The 27905-nt window shown below is 34.8% G+C and overlaps 2 long non-coding RNA genes across 2 annotated transcripts; one reads left to right on the forward strand and one right to left on the reverse strand.

The window, feature by feature from the left end:
* Positions 1 to 15167: 15167 nt before the first annotated feature.
* Positions 15168 to 17874, reverse strand: LOC144421888 (uncharacterized). Its single transcript, XR_013475016.1, has 4 exons — positions 17667 to 17874; positions 16083 to 16203; positions 15812 to 15920; positions 15168 to 15303 (listed from the first exon to the last, which is right to left on the reverse strand). It is a non-coding gene; the product is annotated as an uncharacterized LOC144421888 (long non-coding RNA).
* Positions 17875 to 23178: 5304 nt separating this feature from the next.
* Positions 23179 to 24551, forward strand: LOC120327269 (uncharacterized). The gene is made up of 2 exons (XR_005567511.2): positions 23179 to 23614; positions 23951 to 24551. It is a non-coding gene; the product is annotated as an uncharacterized LOC120327269 (long non-coding RNA).
* The last annotated feature ends 3354 nt before the right edge of the window (positions 24552 to 27905 follow it).

The following is a 27905-nucleotide window of genomic DNA, read 5'->3' on the forward strand; positions in this document are numbered from 1 at the left end:
TGGACATCCTATATATCTACGGAGATATCGACATTTGAATTTCGTTGAAAAATCAGACTTGAATGGAAGGGCTAATGGATGAATGGATAGTATATTTTAAAAGGGTTCAAGGAAAATTCGCCGCAGGATATTCCGCGGTAGGAAATCTCGCGCATGAAAAATCGCCGCACGAGCATTTTGCTGTAGAAAAGGTATTTGTGATAACAGTTTTTCAAGTACCCTACCTTTTTATTAAAAAAAGATTCGTTATTTAAGAGCATACTAACTGTTTTTTTCGCAAATACTTGATTTACATCAAAATGCTCTTGCGTCGATTTTTCTTACTATCACAAATACTTGTTTACAGCAAATGCTTTGGCGGCTATTTTTCATACGGCGAATTTTATGCGCGAAATCTTCTGCGCGAATTTTCCGAATACGTTTTGAAAGGTCCGGAATACACACAATAAAAAATAGAAAATTTTGTAATAGAATTTGTAGAAAATAGCTGAATATCGGCACACTGTAGTATATCTGTTATTGCTAGATTAAATTAAGGCCATTTTATCATAAATATTTTTCACTAAAATGTTAGTATGATTTTGAATCAAGTCGTGAGTTAGCGGGTCAACGTAAAACCGTGGTGGGCCACATTATGACCCGCCTACTGGTCGTCAGTGGTTCTCCACCCAGGAATTTCTGATTTGCACGCGGGTGAGTATATAGCAGGATGTCAACACCTACCATGTGTTGTGGCCAATTTAACTTTTTCATTTGTAGTTCGATGAATTACAGTGGCATCATCGGGAGGAGAAGAAGTTTCACTCTTGTATTCTGGATCAGAATAGATAGGAAAATTTCACGTAGAATAATCAGTATTGCGCTCTTAAAGATTTTATTGGTCTATCCATAAGCGCCAGGTAAATTGTAACTTTCCCGCGCCTTAATTTTACGAATTATAAAAAATAATGTTATGAAGTAATGAGTGTTGTGTATTTACGTCATAGCTTGTTGTTTTTTTAACACAGACTAGATTTGTTATTTTGATGTCATAATTGTTTTCTCGTAGTTGCTCCTTGCTTTTACCTGTCTGCGTGCTTGTTATTCATTCTTGTGTTTGAACTGTCTAGCGTTAAGCTGCGATATACTGACGTCTTACTTGGATGTATAATAAACTGTAATATTTCTGTCTACTGGTGATTTGAATATACCAAGACATCACAGTGAGCACCAAATGAATTTTGAAAATTTGTTTTGATCTCCTATCACGCCAATAATTTTTTAATCATGTATCATTAATTTTTGATAAAAATACTACAACTGCTCTTCTTATATATGTATAGTAGCTTTTTAAAAGATGCCACTACAAAACCAATACAGTGTATGAAGTGGAGGGCACAACTGAATTTTGAAAATTAGTTTCGATCTCTTACCACCTCAAAAACTAAAAAATGTTAATCTCATGTCATAATTTCTGAACGATGTCTTTAATCGTTCAATAATTTCTTGAATTACTCATGGTAAAAGGTAATTGCTTATCAACCACTGCATGTGGCGACTTGTCAGAAGATTGGCACTTGAAGGCAATATTAAATAAGGCAAAGCTCTTAATACCCTGTGAAGTTGTTTCTTTAGCTTCATCTATTATAGAAGTCGATGTCGTATTGGTTGTGATTGCGGAATCATCCACTTGTCTTTGAATCTCATAAACTGCTGTGAACAACTTATTCACTCGATCTGCGGAATTCAAAAGAAATTTGATGGTTACTAGTGTATTTTCATCATTAATTTATCTGACAGATATATTTTCATGTATGACCTCTGATAGATTTCATTGCCATAGCAATCAAAGTATTGTTGATAATTGAAAAAATGAAAAGCTAGAAGTCGCGTGTGGCAGTTCACTCGATGGAGGCTTATTACTTATCGATCTCAAGATCGGTGTGTATGTTGATAGGTATTTGTCTGTTTGTCTGTCTGTTAGATGCACACGATATCTCACGAAAGCGTGGTTGAATCTGCTCCATGCAATTTTGCATGTGCATTCGTCATAGCTCGGACCAGAAGCCTATTGATTTTTGGATGAATTATGTCGTATAATTAGCGAAGTATTAATTAATTATTGATAGGACACGCGGTGTCACTATAAAGTCAGAGTGAATGAATGGGGGATCCCCTAACTTTCGATCGATAAGTCTCCAGTCTCCGACCGATATTCTCGTTAAACTTCCGTCATGATTTATTACAAATCAGAACTAAAGTTCAATCATAGTTTCCATTACAGCAATCTTTTAATTCCTTGTACTGGGCGGAGCATGCATCATTCTGAAAGCGATAAAAATAGGAAGTGGTTGAAAATTTTTTATGTGCCAATTTAAAATAGCGATATCACCTTTTTATGCAATTAAATATTTAACTTAATTCATTCTATATTCACAACAGAATATAAATTTTTCACCAAAAAACTTTGAAATTACATTTGACATACAATCGTCTGCCCTTAACCAGACTGTACAATACTGTCCACATCCTTCAGACCTGGTACTTAGTGCAAGTATTCTATCATAGATATAATATTTCAAAATATGTGATTTTGAAAATTTTAAACAAACCAAGATAAAATGCTCACCGGATCAGTCTTCTATTCGATTCCATTTTTGCAAGTCATTGGCATCATACATTCTTTTCCTGTTGAGAGATAAAACTTTTTAGTAAAAATGAACAGAAGAATGGACTTAAAAACGCCGTTATCTGCTGATATCGCACAACGTCATGATATATTCATTACAGAGGAAATCAGATAATATTTCTTGCTTTTTCCGCGTGACTGTGGATTAGTTTTAGTTCAAATCCATTCAATTCATATAGATGGGAATATATATATGGGTTTCCAAAAAGTCTTAATTTTTTTTTAAATTTCAAAGGGAATTTATCGATTCCATACATTGTTTTGACCTCAAAAATGTAGTAAACAAGGTAAAAATACTTAAACAATTACTGATTCAAAACAACAAACCTGGTTAATATATATTGAGCACTGACTTCATAACAAAATTGAAATTTTAAACAGACTTTATGAAAACGTAAATCAAACGCAAAGCTTCCAAACAAAAACCCTATGGTGGGCATTTTAACGGGGGCCATGATGGTGTATGGACCTGACATAATGCTTTAATTCATATTTTATAGTTTATTCGGTAATCATGACGTGCTGTAAGCTAATATTATTTTTCATTTTTCGGATCATCACATCGAATTCCAAACTCTAGCTCTAAAATTCTAACGTCGATCGTGGATATTTTTTTTTATACTCAGAGTAACAACTTTTTGAAAATTTGGAGCGACATCGCACTGGATTTTCAACAAGGAACTCATGTCACCCAAGAGAACAATAAAATTAGTAAATGTTTTAGTTCATCCAAATTACTTCCGGACACGAATTATTTCCCGCTATATTTTAATTACTCTAAATACAAATTTTTACGATAGATTATGTAATTTGCACACTTCTAATTTAATACTTAGAAAAATACACAACCTTCTAGTTTTTAAGATATAATCTTCACTTTTTGGCTGCAATAACTCACTATAAGTAGAGATACATTTGGTCCTAATGCGGGCCTGGTCCAAACACCAATTTGAATTATAATAGAAACAATGTTAAAAATCTGTTGTGACCAATAAAAACAGTTAGAAAAATAAGTAATTCAACGCCTGGATGTTTCTTATGTTTTTATCATAGATCCGAACACATTGAACGGAGCGAAAGGGAGACTATTCGAGTGAGATACGTAGATAAGATTTCTATAACATGCTCGTAACCGCTTTCTCAAATTTGATAGGAAAATTTCAACATATCATTGAAGAACAGATCAATTTTTTCAAACTTTGGGTAAATAATAAAACAAACCTTTAATTAATGTGATAATAAGTAGTTTGATGGAAACGACCCGTAGACGAATCATCATTTTTAATTCAAGATTGTGACTTCAAATTAAAAACCACCACGAATCTTTTTTTGCTTCTGGAATCTCACTGTCTAGATTGGTAGCAGAGTAACTATGTTGTTGCAAGACAAACAACTAGATGTAGTATGAAGCTTTACCCAATTTTCATCAACCTAATATTCTGTGCATATGCGCTACTCTCGCAACTCAAAAAGAAATTGTTTTATCTCTTTATAAATTTTGAAATATAAAAAAATATGCATTCAGCCACAAAACAATAAGGAGAGCAGTTGCGAGCAATTTTGATTATCCTTTAGGTTTATGTTGCACGCCATTACGCTATGTTATTTTTTAAAATTTATAACAGTAAAAAGAAAGTGTTACTCAGCAACCAAACCTAATTAACATATTGCAAAAGTGCACTTGAGGGCAATTTTAGTTTCATTCTATAAATGATTATTAAATATTTGTTGCACTACATTACCCTCTAATATTTTTTTAAACTGTATAACATTACAAAGATTGTCTTACGCAGAAACCAAACCTAATTCACCTATGATAAAATTGCAGTTTTCGCAATCTTATTTAATGTTTAGATATTTTTTTGCACACGCCTGGTTTGCATAACTATAATTAGGGTACATAGTTCTAAGAAAAACGCTTTTATCATTTATCAAACTGGATTCACCCTTTATAAAAGTGCAGTCGCAGGCATGTGTGGTGATTATGTATATTGCCCTGCGCCATCTATAAATGCTTAGCATTATATTAAACTACCTGAATAAAGCATTATATTAAATATAGTTGAGAGCAATTTTATTTTCTGTTTATATTTCTGTTGCATGCCTTTCCCATGTGATCTATCTATAAATATAGAACAGTAAAATAGAGCCCGCCTCATATAACAAACAACCAATCTCGTCTCTAAACTGTGAGGTTTAGTATAGAAACTTTTCATTTTGTATATTTTCCTAACAGTGGAAATTTTTTTATTGGAAGTATGGACCTCCAAGACCGACATAAAGCATCGTTACAGGTCGACGTCCTTTCATCATTAGTGACTCAAATTAGGAATCCTTTCGTTCAATAAATACCATTTATTTCAATTTTTATTTTATATTTCTTTAATTTGAAGGAACAATCAGTAATAATTATTATGTTGGAACTGACATAAATATAAGTTGAGCAAAATTCTTTTGAAATAAAACAAAATAAAATTGTAATTTAGCTTCAAATAAATTAAAACTAATTCTAATTATTCTTAGAAATAATTTTACTTTTTGTAAATTATTTTATTATATTTGACAAATAACTATGAGAAAAAAGTTTTGTTTAACTTTGTATTTTCAGAATTTCTACTGTGAGTTATGCGTAAATATGAATATAAGAAAGTTATACGGTGTCCATAAAGTCCCTTAACAATTCCAATTTTGTTACGAAGTCAGTTCTCAATATATCTTTACCAGTTTTGTTGTTTTTTAATTTATAATTGTTTGAGTATTTTCATTAAATGAAAAAAGAGAGTTTGCTAGATTTATTCTTGTCCGCCTTATTATGGATATTCACATTCCATCCACGCGTTTTTTGAATAAAACATAATTTCGCTTTACTATCTGTTAATTGTAGCTTATTTTTAGCTATATAGTTATTTTGAAATGCGCGCAAGACTTGTTGCTGTTGTTATATGTTTTATGGCGCTTATAACTTGACAAATTCTGAAAAAGCGGGCGCGACTTCAAAAGATTGAGAACCACTGTTCTAGACACTTCAAATATTTAAAAGGGTTTCTGTAATATAGTATACAACAGTCAAATTTAGGATAAAATATTTGGTCTCATTCAAATAAAAAATTGGAAAACAAAGTGATTGCGACTAATACGGCTTTCATTAAATAAAAATTTACAATTGATTGGTGCAGTAGTTGCGACACTTTCACAACTAAACACTAAAACATTACTTTAGCCAAGCGATTAAACGAGAAATTTCTAATACTATCAACCCAGGGCAAGGTTTTTCCACTCAGGGGTTGGTCATTTCTTTTATTTGAGCGGATTTTACAGATTAAACAGAAAAAGTAAAAGCAAATATTGAGTACTGTTCGTTCCATTGGGACCAAATTTATTATGCCATAAACTGTAACATTTTGAAAATTCCTAATTTAAGCAGGCATATTTTTTTTCATTCTGGATGAGAAAATGATTTATTTACGCCCACGAAATTAGGCCTTTGAGTAATAGGAATCATAACGAAGATGTCAATCGTTCATAACAAATTGACAGATGGTGTATTAAAAATCAAATTTGTCATTTTTAAGTACAATTAACAATTATTGCAATATTTGTAACACGGTCACTGCGTGAAAAAAATCAAAATCTCGATCAGAACTTGTAAGAATTTATACCAAATTAGACTAAGTTTCATGTAAAATCACGGAAGTATATTTAATTTAAAATAAATCAATCAGGATTTACAAATAATTGTGTTTACCTGTTCAATAACTTGAATCACAACCATTGTCATGTATGATTCATAGATAATAACACGATCAAATAAATGTTGATATCACTAATCTAAGCAAGTAAAACTGTTGAAACTTTTTAAAGCAAATTACGCAATGCATGCATCTAGGCCTATAACTGTTTTAAACGTAACAACAAAAATTGAAAATGCAATATTCTAGATATTTAAAAAATTATACATCAATATTCTTCTATCATAGTATGAGACTGGTGTCTGTCAAAAGAACTTATTGGTCTGTCAGTAGACAGGTTAAAGAATAGAAATAGAAAAAGAACACGGGAATAACTTAAAATTGCAAAATTTTAGATATGAATGCAAATCAAAGACAAAGAAGAAACTACTTCATTCATTAATAATTAAATTCATTAATTTCAGTAATTTACGATGTTACGTGAATATGCCATTCGTAGATGCAGAATTACCGAATATCAGGTCAATTTTGAGCGAGTGTCTCCTAGGTCAATCATAGAAACCACAATATCTATGTTACAATCTTTATCAGAAGCATTTTTAAACGCTTCAATGGCTTTAATATAGTAAGGTTCTGCTTCTGAATATTTCTTCAGAGCATGATACGATGCACCGATATTATGTAAATGAGCACCGTAGATTTGGTAAGTTGAAGCGTTAGAGCCAAACTGCTTCTCAAGAGCGGTGTTTCCAATTTTACGCATTTCAATACTTGTTTCATATTCGCCCGCCAGGTAATAGTAATGCCCTATGTAACCCGCACAATGAGCCACTATCATTGCTTTATTTGCTGGATCGGCGTTTCCAATCGTTGATTGCAAATCACCGAGCATTTCTATCATGTATTTTATTCCGTAATCGATTACTATCATTTTGAATCGACCACCGAGTGAAATCATTAGCTTAGTGGCCTGAAATATGTGAGTGGCACAAGGTTCAATTCCATTAATAATGCCATCGGGCGTTGCCCGAACCTTGTGAACATCACTTCCTATACGAAGCATAGGCTTGCACGTAATTTACGGATTTACGGAATTACGTAATTATTTGGAGTTACGGAAGGGAAGTTACGAATTACGTAAAGTCGTAATTATTGCATTGAAACGAGCTTTCTTCAAAGCAGTCAATTTCGTCGATTGCGAAAAATGAAAGCTCAACAAGTAGAAGAAGTTAGAGTTCCGGTATTCGCAGCCGTTTTTCTCTTGTTACGTAGGTGAAGTAAGGCATGACGCGTTGCCATTTACTAACCTATTATCAATTTATCTGGCGTGGCCAATGTAAATTATTAACGTAGTTAAGGGGGAAGAACTGAGTAGGGCCGTTTGACGCCAACACACCTGGTTTTAACTTCTCCCGCAACTTAACCGTAGATAAGGGATAGAATTGCGTTGAGACCGATTGACGCCAACACACCTGGTTTCAACTTCTCTCGCATCTTATCTAGCATGGCCAATGTACATAATAACCGTAGAAAGGGGGAAGAATTGTGTTAAGACCGATGGACGCTAACACGCCCGGTTTCAACTTCTTCGGGTGAAATGACTAATGAACGCAGGAGATCAATCTATCAAACATTTGTATCAATTTTACTTTTATTTATTATTTACTTGTTCCAGTTTTCCGTTACTTATGGTATATATGTTCCGTTTCTATTTTATACTATTTTATTGTCACGCGTTTGAATAGTGGGAATTCCCCACCAAGTGTGGATTAGCAATGCTTAACCATTCTTTATTGTTAATATCAACACTTGATATATGAACATGGAATATCATACTGTTTTTGGCTGTTTCATTTCAGACTTGGGGTATAAACAGGAAAATATCCATAACCTTTCAACACGACGATCTTGTGAAATTTAACGAAGAGCTTTCGCAACGAATTGGAACCAAATTAGCCAATACCTCGCCGTGATAATTAATGTCGCGCTTATCAAATAGCAATATGACGACAAAAGAGAGATTGCGTAATGAACCAAAACGACGGATTCCTCGCGTACCGTTAAAAATTTAACTGCTATCATATATAATCAAATATGAGCCTGTGTGTTTATTCTGTGCGAGATCCATTTTCTATTACAAAATCTTGATGTTCTGTTAACGGTTTTATCGTTATATATCAGTCCGGACTTGGCCTTGCTCATGATGTTTTTCACAATTCCTCTCTATATTTCGGCCATATATGATTAACTGTCTTACCAAATGCGGCAACTTATTTTGATTTATCGTCGACTTGAATACCACCGGCACTCGACCAAACTTGTATCAATCTTGGCCGATAGGATCGCCGACTTGAGTTAGCAAATAAATGTTGTGAGTGTAAAATAAATGTCACAAAATGCATTGTTTTGCGATATAACTTTGTATTTTCGGAGAAGGCATGTCATATAAGTTCGGTATTTAAATTATACGCAAATAAATAATATTTGATCTAAATTTATCGCAAATAATGTTATAAACATTCAGTCCGCGAAATGATTGAATGTAAAATGAAGCATGGTAATCGGAATATCGTCAATAAGTCGACATCAATAATTATTATTATAAAAATGCTAACAAGGCAGTAATGTCGGATAATGCAGAAAACGCTGCAAAAACAAGTCTTCGTCGCGAGGAAATCGCAAGTATAATCAAATGAGAGAATACGCTCGTCGTTGGTTAATAAATTAGAAACCCGTAATTTTTATTCAGTACTAAGGTGGTTTTAAAAAACTATCGTTTCCATAAATATCCGTATACCAGTGTCGGTAATGATAAAATAAAATTGATCGCATAAAAATGGGACGGTTAATTTGCGAAGGTGATAAAGAAAAACCAAAGCTAACACAAAAGATTAAAATCAGAATAAAATTAATTTGAATTCACTCCTTGATAGTTGTCGTTAACATCTGCCGCCGGCGTGTAGTACTGCCAGGAATAGGAAAACCCAACTTCAATGTCCCATTCGGAAAAGAAGTGGATTCAATTGGTTGTTATGATAGGTTTAAATGCGTGGAAAAATATCGCAATTACGGGGTCATTACGTAATTGATTTTGCCGTTATTACGGAATTGATTTTTGTCAATTACGTGCAAGCCTACGAAGCAATATTATACCGCGGATGAAAGCGAAATTCGAAGTCAAATCGATGGCAAACGCTTTGACCTCATCTGGACTCGTCATCGATGCCGTCATCAAGATACTTCTGAGATCTTCAATAGCCTTTTCCGCTTTGTTTCCCTTGCCAAGATGAATAAAACACTCGATCAGCATGAGTATTGATTGTATCTACATCCCGATGATTTTGTAATGCTGCCAGTTCGTCTAAGATTGGGACTGACTCTTCGTATTTAGACTCGTCGAATAATTTGGAGGATTTTTCCTAAAAAAAATATTTTTTTTTTTAGAAATAAAATCGGGTCCGACGCGCCATGAAGCGTTTATAAATGAATCTCTTACACAAGGAGAGCCAGTATACATATATCCCGTTTTAAACAAAGACACAGAAAAATATTGTGCCAATAAGATGGAACGAAAATACAATAAAATTTTACGATGGCGTCATTCATAATTTTGCCAAAACAGTCGCGTTTCTAAGTCATTGAACAAACACATCAACTGAAATATGATACTAATTTTGCTGACTTTTCACAGCACATCAAGTGCAGTCAGAAAATACGAAAAAATCAAAGCAAATGTTACTAATGAAATATTTTATGTTCACAATAGCTCAATGGTTAGCGCAATGAAATATTGCATCGCGTGATGGTGAATGTTCTAAGATCAAAGACACTCCCACATGCCACGACCAGACCAAACTTGTCATTAATCAGCAAATATATAGCTGAAGTGGGAACCTAACAGCATTCCGCCCCACTTCTCTGAAACTGTTGGGCCTGTTGTTATGAGATCTACTTACTTCGCAGTGTTGGAATCTTCAGAGGGTTATATCCGCTTGCTGCAGTGTTGAGAGCTGGTGACGGCCTTTGTCTTTGTTGGTCCAAATTGTCTCCAAATTGCAGATATCTCCGGGGTTTCTTGGGCTCTGCAATCACCTGGAAGAAAAATAGATTTTCGTTATGAATTAAAACCATTCTGACAAAGTATCAGAGTTGTTGTTTACCATTATACAGCTATACCTTGTACCTAATTCAATATGTGGTTTCGTCGAACAATCGGAAAAATTGTGAGACGGTGATTTCGTGATAAATTAACAATTGAAAATTTCTGATGTGTTATATTAGTTTTTTACACAATATAAAAAAATCTATTTTCCCCCGCTACATCCAATAAAAATAGTACGCTAATGGCAACACACACTTAAACTAACCTTTATTTTTAATTGCGCCACTTTGAAGAGTCTGGGGATTATTTGCTGACAAATTCAAGTCGTCGTTGGCCTCCTTATGAATATTCTCAGGTGCTACGTTGCCTGCTTCCTCTTGTTCTACGACATTAGGTTGCCCTTCTGCCTGTGGATTTATCACTTGTTCAATCTCTTCTGCAACAATGTCAGTTTTCGTGTTTGATCTGAATAAAATATTACGACATACATAATGTGTATAAAAACCGGCAATTGCAGTTGACTGACCATCTTATTATTCAAGTCATAATATTAGTGATCATTTTTTGATGAAGAAGAATATATTTATATATTATCATCTTTTACATTTAGATACATTTGAATCGTTCTTGATCAGATGCTAAACCTCGAGTCACGAAGCATGAGTCGCTTTCCAACGAGTCTAATTATCATCGGTATTTAGTCAAGTCGAGTCAGTCATTCAATTCTTTGTACAAATCCCCGCCACTGATGCAAAAATGTGAGATTTTAGAGAAACAATCCCGCGACAGTAACAAGTTAGTAATTATCCAGTTAGGGCTTGTTTTACCACCGCATTTCTAGCCCCCATTCTAAGCCTAATCGGATAATTTAAATTTTATTTTTTATTTTGAGTTTAAGCGGTGGCGGGGTAATTTTTTTTACGGGGACTCTGTACAAAAGATACCATCCAAGTCCCTAGAGTCGAGTCCGAAGTCGACTAAATTACTAAGTTACGTCTTAACCCTTTCCGTGCGGTGGGCACGTATACGTACCCACGACAAAACTCGCTAGTTTGCGGCGGGTACGTTGATGTACTCCACTGTTTTATTTAGCAATCGGTCGCAAACTGTTGGTCTAGTTTTTCCGGGTTTTAGTTTATTGATAAGAAGCCTTCTTCGAGATTAACATAAGCGACGGTAAATCTCGCTTTCGTTTACCATGGGAGTTTTATTTGCGGCGGAACGAGGGAGTGTTTTTGATATATGCAAATTTCGGTGTTTTTTGGGTGGTAATAGAAGACATATTATCCCTTCCATCTACCAAAGTATTTAGAGTTAGATAACGAAATTGCTACAGTAATATCATGCTATTGTTTGCCAACCAAGAAGCGGTAACAGTAAAGGATTTAGCGAATATTTCTATTTTTTATCACGGCTTGAAGTTTCAACACCCAAGAAAAAAAATGCCTTTTTCCTATCCTGTTTGTGACTCAGACCACCCCTTTTGAGAAAAAAAAAAAAAATTTTTCAATCGCCAATTGCAAGCTCTTTAAATAAGCTTTCCAACGAGCCGTCAGTGGGCAGCAGAGGATCATTACTTTTTCGTTAGTCGATCGATTAGTTGTGGGCGTACAAATGCATAAAGTCGGCGTAGCAAATACGATTATTTAATAAAAAATAAAAATCGCATGGAAAGGGTTAATGACTACGATCGATTTCGATACTATATTTTGGTAATGCAAAGTTAGACGCATCCAAGCAAATTTTGGAACTTTATCAAAATTCCACAAAATTAATACAAATAAGCTGAAATCTGAGTATGTCAGCTTTGAAGTAGAGATGCAATCAAGTCTCATTTGAAAATACTCCATTAGAACTGCGCAGTCTATGAAAACATCATATTACACAAACTCATAATTTATGCTCCAACAACCTAGAAACGGTATTTATTTCTTAGCAAGCTCAAGTATGGAATCAAATAACCAACTTACTGTACAGCAACCTTAATGTTAGCAGTTTGCTGTCCGCCCTCAGTCATGTTCTATGTTCACAATAACTCTCTCAACGTTTCAGCTTCTTTAATCCAAAGTATGAACAAAAATGTTCGACATCAGTAAGGTAGGGCAAGGCTATAACCAACAGTTCTCGTTACGTCAGATTATTTAACGCCTTGCACACGTTGGTATAAATAAAAGCAGTATATTTTAAAACGTCCGGTGTGTAAACTTGTTAATCGTTTACGTGCGTGGAGAAAATAATAAATGCAAAACAAATATCGAGTACTGTTCGTTCAATCGGGACCAAATTTATTAAGCCGCGAACTTGCAATATTATCCGGTTTGAAAAAGAAAATAACTTCGGGAAATCGTCAAAAATTAACGCTTGGTATAATATAGCATTTATCCGTTATCGAAATCATCGCGTATGACGTAATAAAAATGCTATGATACTAATAATTTATAACAAGTTGATGTTGGTGTGATAAGAGTAAATTTATGTGCAATGTATATACGATGTGCCTTTTGTATGAACATAATTCCGACTATGCATTTCATTCATAGTGCACCTTATAACACGTTAGTTAAATAAGCACAGGTAGAACTTGTAAGAATTGTTGAAAAGCTAATTTGTAAAAAGTGGACAAAAAATGGACATCCTTGTATTGTTTCACTTTTTATACAGCGTTTATACTCGCGCATTGCGTTCGAACAAAGTCCTGCTTGATCGAACATCGTGGTATTGAAACTCTGCGCTTCACCCAAAATTTTCTTCATTTAGCGCCACCATTTGCCATCTATGCATACTGGGTCCGCTATCCTTTACACTAGGGGTGCACCAATCCTATAGCCTATAACCTGGTACACATACTACGCTCCGATGCCCACCACCTTGATTTACATACTACGGGTATGTCGAATATCATTGTAATGCAGTCGATCAGTGAGTTATGAGCGTAAATTGTGGTCAGGTTCAGTAGGATGTACACCACGTTGATAGTTGATGGAATTGTAAACATTAGCTTTTGGAATATTTTGAATTAATGCCGACAGGCGTAAAACATCTGGTTACGTTGATTTGATTAAAGACTGCGATTTTTATTGAACACGAATAGGATCGTTTTGTTATTATATAGTTGTAAAAAATCGTTTTTCTCTTGAACCATTAGATCAATTACTTTGAAATTTTCAATGCTTAAAGCTTATTGTAGTTGCTAGAAGATTATTACTTTTATTTATTCCATAAATATCTGTTGTCCTTTATGGGATTTGTTTGCTCCTCCGAAGTTTTGTGTGATTCGTGTCAGCTCCCCGCAAATTCACTGTTGTGCATAGCTCAGTTATTGAAGGACTACACTGTAAATGAAAAGAGTAAAAATTCCCACCGAAATATTTGGTTCACAAGGTTTCCTACTTCTTCCACCCCTTGGGTAGGTGTTTAACATTTCCACCCTAACAACCCCACCCAAATCGATAGGAAGATCAACCTTCTTGCAAGTTTGGAAACGTACTATAACCACCCAAAGGAAGCATGAAACCACGACAGGTTATCAAGATTTAAACAATTTATTAAAACAGTAAATATTTGGCGAAATTGACTACTAAAGGTCGCAAATAAATACAGTCGTTATGAGAAAGTCAAGTTACGCCTTTTTTGAATGGGAATTCTTCATTTGGCAGATGCAGTAGGCATGCTGTGATGAATGTCAGTCAGTCAGTCAGTAGTTTATTTTATCACATACCAAAAGTACACAATAGACAAAAATACCTACGAATCACATATAAAACAATACTTTCAGTGTGAAGGGAGGCGCGATAAACCAGAGGAGGTTATCGAGCAGCGTCACCCTGGGGGAGTGAGTCTAAAAATTAAATCATAGTGAGAAAAAAGTCAAACAGGATACTAGCAAAAGTCGTGAATAATAAATAAAATAATAAAGTCGAAGACGGCTTTTCTACACATTTAAATGACCGATATCAAGGTGTCACTCTAGTTTATATGAGAATGCGACTCCCGACACCACTGGTCGAGGTAGCCATGGTAACAGCAGTTGGTTATTGAATAACAAACAGAAAGATAAAGTCGAGTTAGGTATTCCAATCGATGCGGAAATAGTGTTATATTTTGACGCCGTACCGAAGTACGACATAGGTATAAGTGAATTCAGTAGCACTCAGAATTTGAGTGATTTTTAAATATAAAATCGTAGGTCTCTACCGAAGGTGGAGGCAGATGTAAACATGAAAATGGGCAAAAAAGCAGTAAAAGGTAAGCATTTTTCTGGTAAATGCTAAGCTATTAATCATAGGATAGATCCAGTACAAAAGCGCATGAGACAACAAAATGCACTAGAAATATACAAATAGGATGATGAGAACCACTATAGTACCGGTAAGGTATCATGCTATATTAGTTAAATAAAGCTGCACTTAATAAATACCAATAATTGATAATAATATCTTAATAAATAACAATAATACGAGTTAACGCTTGTAGTATTAGGAGATAGTTGTTTATTAAGCGTTAACTCAAAGATAGGCACTTGTGTGTGACTGTATGACCACGGAAATCTGAGTTAGATTGGAGGTAAGAAAACTGGCGATAAATAAAGCAGTTCAAAAATTCTATAGGATTGCGCACATCAACATATATAGAGTATAACAAGAATAGGGATGAATTATGATGATTCCACAGTAACATTGCAATATATAAAATACAACAAGGATTTAACGTCAAGCTTTTCTGCTGCCTAATGGTATTTGTAGATTGGAGGAACAAGAGTCCATCACTGCCATTGCTTTTGTGTAATTAAAGCTTCCATTCAAACTGTGATAATCCAGAGTTCATCATTGGAATGGACTTACAATCTGAAAATACAAAAAAAAAAGATTAGATGAGCACGAGTATGTCTTTTGCATTAGAAAAAGGGTCGCATGTTAACTTCGAACATATTCAATGAAAATGTTTCCAACTGAATTGGAGTCCTTGTACTGGACAAGTAATTTATGATAGGCACCTCGCTATAAAAGTGGTGAACAACACAGACTAGCTATTTTTTCAGTTTGTCTTCTTACCAAGGTCATATTGAATTGACGAAGTTTACTAAACTAAGTTATATCCCAATCCACTAGGGCTAGACATAAGTAATAAGTATTGTTTCTAACTCTTCATGATTTTAAAACATAGAGTGATATCATCATACATCTACATATAGGCTATATAGAGTCAAAAATTTCAACAATATGTTTGTAATGGTGACATTATTTTATTCATTCTCAACACTGTATTTTACACCCAAATACAACGCACTAGATTTAAAAACATGTACCATTATTAGACTTACATATTTTAATTATACAAAATAACTAGACCTACCTATCAGTCACTGCTCATCTGCTATATTTCTCCCATTTAGTTCCTCTGCTATTAGCTACTTGTGAGTTCCAATACTGTGATCATCTTCATTTTCAAGAAAATCAACATCCTGAATAGAAAGTTATTTTCAACAATATGTTTGTAATGGTGACATTATTTTATTCACTTTCGCACTGTGTTTTACACCGAAATACAACGCACTAGATTTAAAAACATGTACCATTATTAGACTAGCATAATTATTTTAATTGCACAAAATAACAAGACTCACCTATGAGTTGTTCACTGCAGCCTTGCTCATTTGCTATATTTCTCCCATTTAGTTCCGCTGCTATTATCTACCTGTATATCCCAATACTGTGATCATCTTCATTTTCAAGAAAATCAACATCCTGAATAGAAAGGTATGTGCTGTAGGCTACTAACAAAAGGGTCTGGTATAGTTTAGTACCACATGTGCTTCTAGTTGACCTGGCTCAACAATTTTTGCATATGTCAATCCTAACCCCCACCTGACTACGTCACCAAAAAAATTACGTCATTTCGACGTCACAGTGGCGTAATAAGGCCCACCGAAGTTTGCGGATGGTCGTCCAAAATGCGCAGACGATCACCCGAAATCAAGCAATCAATTTCTCCCGTTTTCTCGTCACAACGATCACGATAGGAGAGAGATCGCCGGCTTTAGCAAGTTTGTTATCGGCGGCGCAGATCCAAGTAAGTGCTGATGGCGAACGTTAAGTGACCAGGAATAGATACTGAGATAAGATGGGTCTTCTGAAGTGTGCGCCGCAAGTACTTCTAGTTGGCCTGGCTCAACAATTTTTGCATATGTAATTTTTAACCCCCACATGACCACGTCATCCGGAAATTACATCAATGCAAAGTCGCAATGACGTAATACGGCCCTCCAAAGTATACGGATGATTGCACAAACAATCATCCGAAGTCGGGCAAGCTTTTTCTTGTCGTCGAAACGATACCGATAAGAGAGAGATCGCTGCACAGATGCAATTTCGGACGATCGTAACTATATGTTAGCAAGCTCCATGACGCGATTGTGACGCAGTGATCTAATTTCCGGATGACGTAGTCAGGTGGGGGTTAGAAAATACATATGTAAAAATTGTTGAGCCAGGACAACTAGAAGTAGCCTACTTGCGGTGCACACTTCAGGAGACCCATCTTATCTAGTACTGGTTACTTAACGATAGCAAACAAAGCTTGACAAGATCTGAAGTTTGGCAAATCAAAAGTAGGCCTAGTTGTGATAGCTCACGTTACTGGTACGATGTTCAGAAGTTAGACTCACAAAGCTTGACAAGATCTGAAGTTTGGCAAATCAAAAGTAGGCCTAGTTGTGATAGCTCACGTTACTGGTACGATGTTCAGAAGTTAGACTCACAAAGCTTGACAAGATCTGAAGTTTGCCAAATCAAAAGTAGGCCTAGTTGTGATAGCTCACGTTACTGGTACGATGTTCAGAAGTTAGACTCACAATGCTGCAATGCAATATAAATTACTGATAACGTTAAATTTCTGTATTTATATAGTCTTATCTAGTACTGGTCACTTAACGTTAGCAAACAAAGCTTTGCTTGACTGGCAGACTGGCAACCTTAGCTGACCGAAAATTTCTCAGGTACGGTACCGGTACAGGATATGTAATCCTGTAATCTACAACACAGATCACAGATACAAGGTCTCAAATATCCATGAATCCACATGAACACTGTAATAGTAGAAGTGGATTGACTGATCGATTTTTTAATTATGGCTAGATTAAGGTACCGGTACTATAATTTCGCGTTTGTTTATCAGCATCAACTTAATAATTCGAAATCTTACCTGGTACCTGTACCAGCAAGCTTAAACCTCCAGACCTCTCCACACAATGTAAGTTTTCCACATATTGTAGCTTGAGACAAGTATAACACAAACTGTGCCCACCCACTTATTCTATCTATTACAAATTGGAGTTAAATACCCCACACAGTCTGTTATGCAGAGAGTTTCATCGAAGCCATGGCAGAGTGATAAGTCAAGTCAGCGCTCATAAAAATATTCGAAACGATTTCAGCCAATAGCGTCAGCCTTCTCATATCGTCACAGTCACCTCGATATCACGTGACATGACGCGTTCATGCATTCCCACCAATTTTAGTGGAGAAAATGTTTGGTAACACCACCTGTGAGTGCATTAACACGGTGTATATAAAATAATGCAACGAAACAAGGCGGTAAAATTATCACTACACCCCAATGGAGGAGGTGAAAATGGCAAATATCCTCTTTTTCTCTTAGGAGTGTATGTATACACAGACTAATTATTATACACTTATACTACATTAAAAAATGAACAGAAGCAAATACGAAGAATAGTCATTTGATATTTCTCAAAATATTTCCTTTGCATTACTGGAAACTCTTTAGTCAATTTAAAGCAGGGGTCGGCAACCTTTTGTAGCTCGCGTGCAAAAATAAAGGGTTTCAAGTCATTGGCGGGCCGCACATATTTTTAGAACGTTGAAACCGAACGAATGATACTTCAAAAATCAAACATCAGTAATACATCACTCGAATAAAATATAGATTCATTTCCTCATTTCATTGCTGCTCAAAAAATTTCATTTTAATATTTTCGGCGCCATTATACCCTTAGCATTGAGCATCAACTTTTCTACGTTTGATCGCCATTTGTCTAATTATAATTAAATTATTGGCTCATTAAACGAGTAATTGCGAATTATATAATTGGCGATCGATAGTTTTAGTCACATCTGATTGGTAATATATTGAATAAGGAAAAGATGTATGATGTGAAACAATCTATTTAGATCATGGCATCTTCGATATAGAATTTTTCCTACAAGGTATATATATATATATGCGTTGCAGCGGGTGCTTCAAGTCACACGAAAGATTTCTGAGAATAATTAGAGTCCAGGTTGAGGTTTGAGATTGATTAATTAACGACTGAATTTGAAGTATGAATAATGCTCTCCAACACACGATTTATTGAGCTCGGCTGAAACAAACTCAATTCGAAATTTTGTGCTTTTTTGTTAATATTTTAATTCCGCATACAGAGTCTACATCGAATTATATAATTAATGCAACAAAGAAATAAAAAAAACTACATTTATAATAAATAAAACGACTGAAAAAAGGCAAAATGATTTTTTTGTCAATTAAATTTCTAAAGCAATAGTGTTTTTTAATAATAAAACTGTTGCCACTTACCAAGAACCTCTTCATGTTAAAGGAAGAGTAAAATTTCTTTAATTTTGAAATGTTTTTATCAGAGTAAATATATACATTAACACGAAACAGTGGTCCAAGGGAAACAATTCGAGCTCAAACGTTTATTTGAATTCGTTAACTACCTATTATACTGGATCTATGCGGGGTATCGTCTGTGATAGAGCTAAGTAGCTGTGTAGTAGCGTTTGCCGACGGGTCTAACACACCGATCATCACGATAGAGTGGCTTCGAATAAGGTTTGGCCTTTGTAATAATAAATAATTATCATTAGGTAATTCCAAATGTAAATTGGAATTGATTTATTGTTCCGTCCACCAAAAAAATACGATCATTAATAAAATAGAAACAGCAATAAAATGGTTTTAGTGTGGATAGGAGGGGGCGATAAGACCATACCGTCATAGATGTCAGCTCCCACCATATGCGCTGATGTAATTAAGATTCACAATTGAAGATGGCATTGGCAAGCTTCTATAACAAAATTGGGAAATTCTGAAGTAACTTCAATGTGATACATATGTTTTTTCAAAAAAGGGGGCAAGGGAACTGATTAAAAAATGACATTAAAATTAAAATACGAAAAAAATTAAATCACGAATCATCACAAAGCATTAGGCTATGTAATGCACCGAAAAATTATTTCTGTTCAAGTTACCCCACTGCATTGGAACAGTTTTCTGGTTTATAATTATTATCTGGTATAAATTAAAATAAAAATGGTTCATGTGCAATTGATTTTATGCCAATTTCAAAGAGATGCCGGAGAGATGCCATTTTCAAATATAATGCGGCCCACGAAACAAGTTTTTAATTTAGTTTAATCTGGTGGGTGCGAGAATTTCTATCCCTTTACAATGCAAGCCCTGTACCTGAGTTCAATTTAATATTAAAGTATATGACGTCACAATGCCCTACAGCTAACCCGTGATAATCGAGCCAATCATGTCATAAGATCAGTAGCCAAAATTGTCTGTCTGCAGCTATACTAGGATGTCTATGTTAAATGAAGGTGCGGCCCGCGATTTCACCCAGTCATTTGTATCTGGCCCTCCTGTAATAAAGGTTGGGCTATAGGCCATTACTCAGACTGTTTGTATTCGCATCAACACAATTCGTCATATTTTATATTTAGAACATGGTCATATGTGACATCACGTGATGTTTTGGTCTATTAACTTTGACGTCAATCTTTATCTTCAATTCTACCGTTGCGTGAACGACTTGTTCCGTATTTTAGATCATTTCTTAAAATCTGATGTACTACCTGAATATTTCCATCCGATCAAATCCTCTTTCTGTTTTAAATATTTTCAAAAATGATTCTGTTTCACAAGATCAACAACTACTGTTACTCTGCCCTATTCTATAGTCGACGGCAAAACTAGGTAATCGCAATGACACTAAATGTTAATTTGTGAGTTGTCAGAAATTAACAACTGTCCTTATACTATTCGCTAGTTGTAAACTTGTAAATTTATTTTGCCCAATGTTAGTAACACGTTGCCCAGTATGTATATTCAAATTGTTTTGTTTTGCTAAAATTTTTGTACAACAGGACTGCATCTGTATATTTTGCATTTATTACAATCGACTTAACTATCAAGTTTTTTAGCGGCTCAAGTAAGCTAAAATAAAGCAGACATTAATGCTCGCATTCATAGTGAAACATCCATCATCAAAGCTGGCTTAACCATGCATGAACAGATTTAACAAAACCTCCTTGTGTTCAAAACTGACAATGCGCAGTAGACCGTGGAGAATGTGTGGAGCCGTTGAGAATGTTTGGCCTTTATCACAGTTTAGTTAGCAGTTGTATAACAGCAGGATGCTTCTGGAAAATGATTCTGAATAAATTATTTTATATTAGAAGTGATTTACGAAGCAGAATTTTAATATTCATTCAAATCTACACTAACATTTAGCTATGGCGAACATTTGCAGTTAAATATTGAAGTTTTGAAAGCCGAGTATGCTCAATATTAAGTGAGTATCTTTTCGATGTTATTTTATCTAAGAAATAAATTTGGCGCTCCATAAGTATGTCTATGGAAGTAACTAATTAGGTCGCCTATACTTAACATGAAGTTGTGCAAAGCGTGGGACCGCAAATAGTGGGTCTCAACACAACCTTCCACACTGGGTCGCAAAACTATTTAAACTTGACATAAATAATAAGCATCGCGTCCGTGTTCTGTGTTCATGAACTACAGATTTATAAACCTCTAATTATAATTATTACGAATAATTGTTTGCATACTTATTAGCCTATCACGTATTCAATTGCATTGTTCCATAGCAATGTGAAGTCAGCAGCAGCTGTGTGGATCTACTGGGAACGTAGGTTTTTATCAACTCTAAAGTCAGTCAGTTTAAAATAAGGGCTATTTTAACAGTAATGTTTAACATAAATATCAGGGAGTCACTTCGAGTAAAAACGTTAGAAAAAGTATAAAGCATAGGGCAGCATAATTGGGGCTGGATTTAGACGACGATTTTGATTGGATATTCGTTGAAAATTGATTGTCAAGGCCTTCGAGGTTTGACGCACGACGTTTTACGCAATAAACCTCGAATTGATATGTGTGTTCTAAACACAGAGTCTACAATTATCATTAGGCGGAATAAATGCAATTATTTACTCTTGTTTTATATAATTTTGTGCAAGAAAATGGCTACTGGCAATAGTAGTTTTAAAATTGTTATTCGATTTCCACAAAATTATGTTCATCTCAATGTGTAGGTCGCGAGAAATTAAAATAATATTTTAGGGTCGCTTCAAAAAGTAATTGCGGACCCTAGTGTAAAGGGACGGGGGCCTATGGGCAGGGGGTGTATTCACATGGCTAACACAGACAGTCCCTAAACCTTTAATTGAAATAAAATTTGGAAGATCGGAATAAAATTATAGCGTAACCAAAAACTGATACACACAAATTCAAGTACTATCCAAGACTGTTGAATAATTATACCAGTGTTGAACCAGTGTTATAGGTTATTCCTTAAAATCCTAAATCCTAACCGATAACTGTCTTAATATTTTTATCTGTATGTGTCTTGCATATACACATTAGTTCTTCGTTGAAAATATTTTTAGGCACGCGCAACGCGTTGTTATATAAATATAAAACGCGATGAGTTTCAATGCTAATTAATGAGTTGTCTTAAACTTTTGAATTGATTTGCTGTGTGCTAAATAAATAAAAGCTATTTCAATCAATAGAGAAATTACGTCCATATATGCGATTTTTAAGCTATATCTAGTAGTAATTAACAGGAAAAATCATGAAGTATTTTTGAACCCAAGGTTTGAATTCCCAACTATCCGTTTGGTGACATTATTTTCTGTTCGCTCTTCTAGTTTTTGGCATGGTCCATCCATAGTTCCTATCGTGGTTGAAATCATTTAATAATTCTTCTCGTGGGTATTAGGCGGCCAACTAACTCGGTATTAGTTTTGTACCGTCCCATGAGAGCTAACATGAAGCTCGATGACATAATAGCAAACGATGCAGGGATTTACACATCTTTCGACGCGAAATGGCTAATGATATGTCACCAAGCATGCGGAGTTCAAAATCTGGGAAATTTATATTAAATACCTAATCTGGTTTGACGTTTCTAAATTTACGGAACGGTCGGTACGGTTTTTTTTGCAAAATATAGAATTGAAACGATACGTTAAGTGCAAAGATAGCATATTACACCATAACCCAAAGACAACGACTTTTCGAATTTAACGTTTTTTTCTGATAGCAAGTGCGGTGGGGAAATCTTGCACAATTCACGATTGAGTTGGAGACGCGCGAGTTCGGTGTCCAAGCAGAGCGGCGCAGGTCACGTGGTACCGGATATTTGAATAGTAAAATGCCATTGGAATATTTTGATATTCGAATATTTTGCACAGCCCTAGTTGTTACGTGTGTTGTTGTTACGATGATATTTAAATATTTATTTTAAATACGCGCTTAAGGTTTGTTGCGTTGTTTATGTGCGGCTCTTCATAACTTTGAGGTTTGAAACGCGGCTCTGGGACTAAAAAAGTTTGAGAACCCACTGTTCTAAAGTGTCAAATGCAATGAGAAAGTTTGGGCTTTATCACAATTTTGTCAGCAATTGTATGACAGCAAGGTGTTTCTGCAAAATGATTCTAGGTGAAATGTTTAATATTGAGAGAAATTTACAAATCAGAAATCTAATATTCATTCAATCTAATTTGGGTTTTAGGACTCTATTATGAACCGGAAAAAATCGAATTCTGAAATTATTTCCAAATATTCCATAAATAGTAGTCTCTTTTCACGGCTCAAGACAAAAGAATACTGTTCTATAAGAAGTGACACTATCTAAGATTGTTTACCTAATAAATATGTTTCTTTCAAACTCAAATATTTTATAGGTATTCAAGTTTAATTCAAACTATAATTTTTATTATTCGTATATTCATGAGCAAAAGCAAATTTCAGCGAATAAATTGAATATAAATGCTTGGTATTGGAAAGGGAACACACCTGCTAGTTACACCATGAAATTGACTGAAGGTTTGATTACATTATAAATTCATTTACGTATAATTTAGGAAATAAGAACTCATCTGCAGAACTTAGGTCATAAATATTGTATTTCATTTTGTACTATTCAATTGCCTAAATATTTTTCTGTACTATGGCGTGTAGAATCAAAATTTTGTATTATTTGTCGAATTCATTTGGTTATACCTTGTACGATAGACCATATAGTGAATCCATATCAGAAAATATTTTCCCATCTTATTATCATTTGAAATGAATATAACTACGCCAAGTTATTTGTAAGAAACCAAGTAATTTGTAATAAAGTAACTTGACAATATAGTTAAATTAAGTTATATATTTTAGGTGAAAAAATTCTGCTCGCAGCCTCAGATGCACTACTGGGAATTTCTCTGCTTGTTTTGTTCTTCTTTGAGCTTTTTCGAAGTCTGGGAATAATATTTATCGCCAGTCAAATATTTTTTCTGGCTGGGTCAATTACATTCATTGTATTTGACTGTAAAGTTAACATTAGAAAAAATACTCCTGATGAACACGCGAAAGATCATACAAAGCGACGCAGTAGCAAATGGGAACGCGGATTAAATTTTGTAGAATTGATGGGAGTGATTTTACCAGCTTCAGTACCTTGGACTTTTCCAGAGCTATTTGTGTCAAACAAGCTAGCGTATTGTTTGCTTTATGTATCAGTAGTGACTTTTGATCTGACATGGAGAATTAGCTTCAGACTCACAAAATTGTTAGGCAATAACGCCGAATGGAGGTTCTCAGAGATAGCATTTCCTCATCAAAATTCAATGCATATTACACTTCACTATGCGTTATTAATATTCTCTTTCGGAATTTTACTATTATTTTTTACTTTCATCATTTGTAATATTTCCAATCCCGATACTTTTGATTTAGTAATATATTGGCAAACTTTCTCGCTTGCTTGGTTAGGTGATATTGTATGTATGATTATTATGGCTACTCTTAGTCTAATCAGATTTATTCTTATATACCGAAAAAGCATACAAGAGGTCGAGGAGGTCGTAGAAACAGAACAAAGGAAAATGTCACTTCTCAAACTTTAACCCACAACATTGATACTAAAAGCTTCCCCGATGATATACATTCCGGTCCAGATGTGTCATACCAACAAGGAAATCTCGCTATATCCAAAATGACAAAACCTGATACTTTCGCTCTGAGAAGGGTTTCCTTGAGTGTCATTGAATCGCAGGCTCGCACCAACCGAACCCGTACATCCATTCCAAATTACACAGAATCGCAGGACATAGGTGGTTTGTAATTAAATAACCAACAGACACTTCCACAATCAAAGGACGACTCGATCTCGCTTTTTTCAACACCATGTTCCCACCTCCACATTCCCTATTCGTATTCATCCAGTGTCCCCAATCTTTGGTCTGTCTGCAACCGATTTAGCACATCAATACCCAATGACAGTTTGTCTGTATCATTGGTATTGAGTCATTTGCCATTTAATAGTCAACAGGCATCTCTCACAATCTCGAATTTTTTAACCGCATCACTCCGCGCTGACCTCATGTCATTAAACCACAGTTTACCGAATTCATGTGCAAATTCTCGATCTCCAACAACCGATGACAGCGAAGCAAGTTCAGGCTCCAACATTTTGTCAAATCATGATATTGGTGAGGTCGTTGCTTGGTCCACCGGATGGCATCCGAGCAGTATTTCGGTTCCAAGCGAGGGGTTAAACAATACAAATGTACAAACCATGAGTGCTATGTTTCATCAACCAGATTCCTCATATTCCTCTAGTGACCCGGAACTTTGGTCTGTATCAGACCTTATTAGCTCATCGATACCAGGTCCGATTTCGTCTCAGTCACTGAATGCCAATTTGTGTAGTTTGCCAATGAACAATCAACAGTTCAAGCGAAACAATCTCGAATTTTTCAACGCCATCCGTGCGCTCTGAAAATATGTCATCAAACAATAGTTTACCGAGTTCAGATGCGAATTCTCAATCTCGGACAACCGATGACAGCGGAGCAAGTTCAGGCTCCAACATTTCTTCAAATCCTGATATCGTTCAGGTCGATGCTTGGTCGGGTACTATGTCGTCATCAGATCATGGCGGTGGTAGTTCAGCAGGTTATTCATCACTTACCGATGCAGATGCTAACCAATAGTTCATTCATTATGAATATTTTGTGTTTATTGTTTGATTTCCTTGTTTCATAGAATGTCATTTTGCCAAATTTGCATTATTCTATTTTCCTCCCATTTTTGGGTTTTCAGTGACTTTCAATCGCATATTTTTAATGTTTGACGCTTTAAGAAAACATCATGCATTTTATTTATGTTCTTGACTATCGTATCTAATCATTTTGTTGTCTTGTAATTTTTATTGGTTTCGGTTGAATCGCGATTAGTTGTACATATTCTGTAGAGATCAGATCTTTTGTATAAAGCCCCCGCCACTTATGCAAAAATGTGAGATTTGAAAAACACACCCCCGCCACATTTTTTAAAAATAAATAAATATCCAGTTATGGTTAGTAATTATTAAAATTCACAACGCAATCTACATTGCTAACCCTAAAATAATTACAAAATTTCATATTTCGAGCATCGGAGGAGGGCTTAGTACAAAAGATTTCAACTATTTTATAAAACTGAATTTTACATGTTTCTTTAGGGTTGGTGTTTTGTACTGCATTTCCTGTATAGTATAGAACAACCTCACATAATTGGCTGTTTTCCAGGAACCAAACCCTTTCAATACCTATACAGAAGAGGCCACTCAGATATCCAATTTTGCGTCATACCCAATCCTAATCATAACTAGCAATTTATATGGCAGCGCAACAGCGATTCAGATTCCAAATGGCGATTATGATCATATACCCATTTCTATTCATAACCCGCTATTTATATCACATCCCAATACCCTTTACTGATGAAAAATAACGATTCTTATCTTATATCCATCCCCAGTCCTAACCCGCTTTATATATCGCAGCCCAATATCCCTCTACTAAGGGCATTTAAATAGCGAAAGTGACTATATATCCTTTTGAATGCTTCGATACACAGTCGAAGTCAAAATTTTTTACGCCACTTGACCATATGTTATAAGTTCATAATATAAATTTTAAATCATTTCATTAGACCTAAGTTTTGTTCAATACGTAGTAGTATTTTTGTACTGAATAATAAACTGAATTTTGTTATGCATGACGGGATGTATCGCCACACGCGTTGTCGATCAGCCTGCAAAGTAATATGCTGCTAAAAAAAAAGGAAATTCGATTGGATGCACAAGTGATTTCAGCAAAGTAAAACAAAGTGGCTTTTTAATGGATTGTTTCCACAATAACAAACTCCATTTCCAAGCAACACCCCGACAACAATATCTCAAGCGAAATGCAAATATACTTATGGCATTGCAACCACGATTGACATGAATTTAAAGTACTCACTGACATTTCAACTAAAATCAGGTGTTTACTGATATATTCAAAAAAGAACAACCTATATTTTCTATTTAAATGTCCATCGATACCTAAATTGGAATTATAGTGTCTGTTACTGAGTTCATTATTCTTCATTTTTTAGATGCTTAGAATTAGTTTGTTGTATACCGTCTATACATTTCAATAAAACATTTGTAATGAAAATCCCCAATTTATCTTCTGTTTTTTTATATACCGTGTTTCCCTGAAAAAAAAACAAGTCTGAAAATGAGACCTAGCAGTTTTTTTAATTTATAAGTAAATGGATATCGGTTTTCATATCTTTTTTTTTAAATATCCTAATCTTCTTCTTTATAATTTCGCTTTTGATAAATGAAAATAAAAGACATACCCCTAAAAATAGCCCTAGTGTTATTTTTCGAAAAAAAAAATTGGAATGAAATCATGTGTTATTTTCGGGAACACGATAGGTATTTGAATCCTAGGATAAATGTCCATTAATACAATTAAAATCCTCACGTGACAACGCCAGAATCACGCGTAGCCTGTATGTCTCATATATCAAAAAAATGAATTGTTTTCATTTAGCTTTATGGTGTTTAAGGGGAATTCTTGAAATATGTGCAAGTACTTGTAATTTGGATTAATTTTCCTAATTTTTGTAAATAATAGTATTCCGTTAAATTTGAGTTTCGTCTGTACTCTGAATAGTTTTATGTTCTGTTATTGTTTATATGTAAGTATGTTTAAATTTTTCAAAATTCAGTGTCTTTGTGCTTTGAAATTGCTTGTTTCATTTTAATAAACTGAAAAAAAAACTCGTACTCCTATCGCACGTGATTCAAGTG

The sequence above is a fragment of the Styela clava genome, chromosome 4, assembly GCF_964204865.1.
Source record: "Styela clava chromosome 4, kaStyClav1.hap1.2, whole genome shotgun sequence".
Taxonomy (NCBI): Eukaryota; Metazoa; Chordata; class Ascidiacea; order Stolidobranchia; family Styelidae; genus Styela; species Styela clava.